We start from the raw sequence: 5,476 nt of genomic DNA, 5'->3' as shown, positions 1-5,476 counted from the left end.
ATAACAGTGACGCGCGCGCAAGGAATCCCCGCCTCACGCGCAGCTGCTGATTGGCCGTGGAGATGAGATCACGTGGGGACTTGCAACTGCGGGCGGTGCACTGCACACGCACACTGTTGCCCGCACGCAAGAAGGCAGGCACGCACAGTGACACAAACGATAGCGATGCAGAGACACACACACACAGATTGTGACAGTGACAAACACAAATAGTGACAGTGACACACACAGATTGGGACAGTGACACACACAGATGGTGACAGTGACACACACAGATGGTGACAGTGTCACACACAGATGGTGACAGTGACACACACAGATGGTGACAGTGACACACACAGATAGTGACAGTGACACACACAGATAGTGACAGTGACACACACAAATAGTGACAGTGACACACACAAATAGTGACAGTGACACACACAAATAGTGACAGTGACACACACAAATAGTGACAGTGACACTCACAGATGGTGATAGTGACACTCACAGATGGTGATAGTGACAATGACACTCATAGATGGTGATAGTGACACTCACAGATGGTGACAGAGACACACACAGATAGTGACACACACAGATGGTGACAGTGACACACACAGATAGGGACAGTGACAGAGACACACACAGATCGGGACAGTGACACACATGGATAGTGACACAGATGGTGACAGAGCCACACAAAGTGACAGAGAAACACACAGATAGTGAGACAGACACACACACAGAGACATAGTGACAGAGACACGTACACGCACAATGAGACAGACACAGATATTTACAGACACACAGTGACATAGATAGTGACACAGACACACACAGTGAGAGACAAACACAGATGGTGACAGAGTGAGAAAGACACAGACACACACACATTGAGACAGACACACAGATAGTGACACAAACACAGAGAGAGACACAGATAGTGTTAAAGACACACACAGATTATGACACAGTTACACCCAGTGAGACAGAGACACACACAGATCGTGAGACAGAGACACAGACTCACACATAGACACACACAGATAGTGACACACTCAGTGTGAGAGAGATACAGTGATACAGACACACAGATAGTGACACAGAGATACACACACACACTGAGACAGTGACACAGAGACATGCACACATTGAGACAGAGACTCATACACACAGAGTGACACAGAGACCGAGACACACACAGATAGTCACACAGTGAGAGGCACACACAGATAGTGACACAGACATACAAACAGATAGTGATACAGACACACACAGTGAGACAGTGATCAGTGCTGGTGCCTGGGAGACCCTTATTGCTCCAGCGTGATACAGCGTGAGGATTCCCGCCCCCAGTGATCAGTACTGGTGCCTGGGAGACCCTTACTGCCCCAGCGTTATACAGCGTGAGGATTCCCGCCCCCAGTGATCAGTACTGGTGCCTGAGAGACCCTTACTGCCCCAGCGTTACACAGCGTGAGGATTCCTGCCCCCAGTGATCAGTACTGGTGCCTGAGAGACCCTTACTGCCCCAGCGTTACACAGCGTGAGGATTCCTGCCCCCAGTGATCAGTACTGGTGCCTGGGAGACCCTTACTGCCCCAGCGTTACACAGCGTGAGGATTCCCGCCCCCAGTGATCAGTACTGGTGCCTGGGAGACCCTTACTGCCCCAGCGTTATACAGCGTGAGGATTCCCGCCCCCAGTGATCAGTACTGGTGCCTGGGAGACCCTTACTGCCCCAGTGTTATACAGCGTGAGGATTCCTGCCCCCACTGATCAGTACTGGTACCTGGGAGACCCTTACTGCCCCAGCGTGATACAGCGTGAGGATTCCTGCCCCAGTGATCAGTACTGGTGCCTGGGAGACCCTTACTGCCCCAGCGTTATACAGCATGAGGATTCCTGCCCCCAGTGATTAGTACTGGTGCCTGAGAGACCCTTACTGCCCCAGCGTTATACAGCGTGAGGATTCCTGCCCCCACTGATCAGTACTGGTACCTGGGAGACCCTTACTGCCCCAGTGTTATACAGCGTGAGGATTCCCGCCCCCAGTGATCAGTACTGGTGCCTGGGAGACCCTTACTGCCCCAGCGTGATACAGCGTAAGGATTCCTGCCCCCAGCGATTAGTACTGGTACCTGGGAGACCCTTACTGCCCCAGCGTGATACAGCGTGAGGATTCCCGCCCCCAGTGATCAGTACTGGTGCCTGGGAGACCCTTACTGCCCCAGCGTTACACAGCGTGAGGATTCCCGCCCCCAGTGATCAGTACTGGTGCCTGGGAGACCCTTACTGCCCCAGCGTTATACAGCGTGAGGATTCCTGCCCCCAGTGATCAGTACTGGTGCCTGAGAGACCCTTACTGCCCCAGCGTTACACAGCGTGAGGATTCCCGCCCCCAGTGATCAGTACTGGTGCCTGGGAGACCCTTACTGCCCCAGTGTTATACAGCGTGAGGATTCCCGCCCCCAGTGATCAGTACTGGTGCCTGGGAGACCCTTACTGCCCCAGCGTGATACAGCGTAAGGATTCCTGCCCCAGTGATCAGTACTGGTGCCTGGGAGACCCTTACTGCCCCAGCGTGATACAGCGTGAGGATTCCTGCCCCCAGTGATCAGTACTGGTGCCTGGGAGACCCTTACTGCCCCAGCGTTACACAGCGTGAGGATTCCTGCCCCCAGTGATCAGTACTGGTGCCTGGGAGACCCTTACTGCCCCAGCGTTACACAGCGTGAGGATTCCCGCCCCCAGTGATCAGTACTGGTGCCTGGGAGACCCTTACTGCCCCAGCGTGATACAGCGTAAGGATTCCTGCCCCAGTGATCAGTACTGGTGCCTGGGAGACCCTTACTGCCCCAGCGTTACACAGCGTGAGGATTCCTGCCCCCAGTGATCAGTACTGGTGCCTGGGAGACCCTTACTGCCCCAGCGTGATACAGCGTGAGGATTCCCGCCCCCAGTGATCAGTACTGGTGCCTGAGAGACCCTTACTGCCCCAGCGTGATACAGCGTGAGGATTCCTGCCCCCAGTGATCAGTACTGGTGCCTGGGAGACCCTTACTGCCCCAGCGTTACACAGCGTGAGGATTCCTGCCCCCAGTGATCAGTACTGGTACCTGGGAGACCCTTACTGCCCCAGCGTTATACAGCGTGAGGATTCCTGCCCCCAGTGATTAGTACTGGTGCCTGGGAGACCCTTACTGCCCCAGCGTTACACAGCGTGAGGATTCCTGCCCCCAGTGATCAGTAATGGTGCCTGGGAGACCCTTACTGCCCCAGCGTTACACAGCGTGAGGATTCCCGCCCCCAGTGATCAGTACTGGTGCCTGGGAGACCCTTACTGCCCCAGCGTTATACAGCGTGAGGATTCCCGCCCCCAGTGATCAGTAATGGTGCCTGAGAGACCCTTACTGCCCCAGCGTTACACAGCGTGAGGATTCCTGCCCCCAGTGATCAGTACTGGTGCCTGGGAGACCCTTACTGCCCCAGCGTTACACAGCGTGAGGATTCCTGCCCCCAGTGATCAGTACTGGTACCTGGGAGACCCTTACTGCCCCAGTGTTATACAGCGTGAGGATTCCCGCCCCCAGTGATCAGTACTGGTACCTGAGAGACCCTTACTGCCCCAGCGTTACACAGCGTGAGGATTCCCGCCCCCAGTGATCAGTACTGGTACCTAGGAGACCCTTACTGCCCCAGCATTACACAGCGTGAGGATTCCTGCCCCCAGTGATCAGTACTGGTGCCTGGGAGACCCTTACTGCCCCAGCGTTACACAGCGTGAGGATTCCCGCCCCCAGTGATCAGTACTGGTGCCTGGGAGACCCTTACTGCCCCAGCGTTACACAGCGTGAGGATTCCCGCCCCCAGTGATCAGTACTGGTGCCTGAGAGACCCTTACTGCCCCAGCGTTACACAGCGTGAGGATTCCTGCCCCCAGTGATCAGTACTGGTGCCTGGGAGACCCTTACTGCCCCAGCGTTATACAGCGTGAGGATTCCCGCCCCCAGTGATCAGTAATGGTGCCTGAGAGACCCTTACTGCCCCAGCGTTACACAGCGTGAGGATTCCTGCCCCCAGTGATCAGTACTGGTGCCTGGGAGACCCTTACTGCCCCAGCGTTACACAGCGTGAGGATTCCTGCCCCCAGTGATCAGTACTGGTACCTGAGAGACCCTTACTGCCCCAGCGTTACACAGCGTGAGGATTCCCGCCCCCAGTGATCAGTACTGGTACCTAGGAGACCCTTACTGCCCCAGCGTTATACAGCGTGAGGATTCCCGCCCCCAGTGATCAGTACTGGTGCCTGGGAGACCCTTACTGCCCCAGCGTTATACAGCGTGAGGATTCCCGCCCCCAGTGATCAGTACTGGTGCCTGGGAGACCCTTACTGCCCCAGCGTTACACAGCGTGAGGATTCCTGCCCCCAGTGATCAGTACTGGTGCCTGGGAGACCCTTACTGCCCCAGCGTGATACAGCGTAAGGATTCCTGCCCCCAGTGATCAGTACTGGTGCCTGGGAGACCCTTACTGCCCCAGCGTGATACAGCGTAAGGATTCCTGCCCCCAGCGATTAGTACTGGTACCTGGGAGACCCTTACTGCCCCAGCGTGATACAGCGTGAGGATTCCCGCCCCCAGTGATCAGTACTGGTGCCTGGGAGACCCTTACTGCCCCAGCGTTACACAGCGTGAGGATTCCCGCCCCCAGTGATCAGTACTGGTGCCTGGGAGACCCTTACTGCCCCAGCGTTACACAGCGTGAGGATTCCTGCCCCCAGTGATCAGTATTGGTGCCTGGGAGACCCTTACTGCCCCAGTGTTATACAGCGTGAGGATTCCTGCCCCCAGTGATCAGTATTGGTGCCTGGGAGACCCTTACTGCCCCAGTGTTATACAGCGTGAGGATTCCCGCCCCCAGTGATCAGTACTGGTGCCTGGGAGACCCTTACTGCCCCAGCGTTACACAGCGTGAGGATTCCCGCCCCCAGTGATCAGTACTGGTGCCTGGGAGACCCTTACTGCCCCAGCGTGATACAGCGTAAGGATTCCTGCCCCAGTGATCAGTACTGGTGCCTGGGAGACCCTTACTGCCCCAGCGTGATACAGCGTGAGGATTCCTGCCCCCAGTGATCAGTACTGGTGCCTGGGAGACCCTTACTGCCCCAGCGTTACACAGCGTGAGGATTCCTGCCCCCAGTGATCAGTACTGGTACCTGGGAGACCCTTACTGCCCCAGCGTTATACAGCGTGAGGATTCCTGCCCCCAGTGATTAGTACTGGTGCCTGGGAGACCCTTACTGCCCCAGCGTTACACAGCGTGAGGATTCCCGCCCCCAGTGATCAGTACTGGTGCCTGGGAGACCCTTACTGCCCCAGCGTTATACAGCGTGAGGATTCCTGCCCCCAGTGATCAGTACTGGTGCCTGGGAGACCCTTACTGCCCCAGCATTACACAGCGTGAGGATTCCTGCCCCCAGTGATCAGTA

The sequence above is a fragment of the Ascaphus truei genome, chromosome 13 (assembly GCF_040206685.1).
Source record: "Ascaphus truei isolate aAscTru1 chromosome 13, aAscTru1.hap1, whole genome shotgun sequence".
NCBI lineage: Eukaryota > Metazoa > Chordata > Amphibia > Anura > Ascaphidae > Ascaphus > Ascaphus truei.
The sequence above is the reverse complement of the archived record's forward strand: the minus strand, read 5'-3'. Positions refer to the sequence as shown.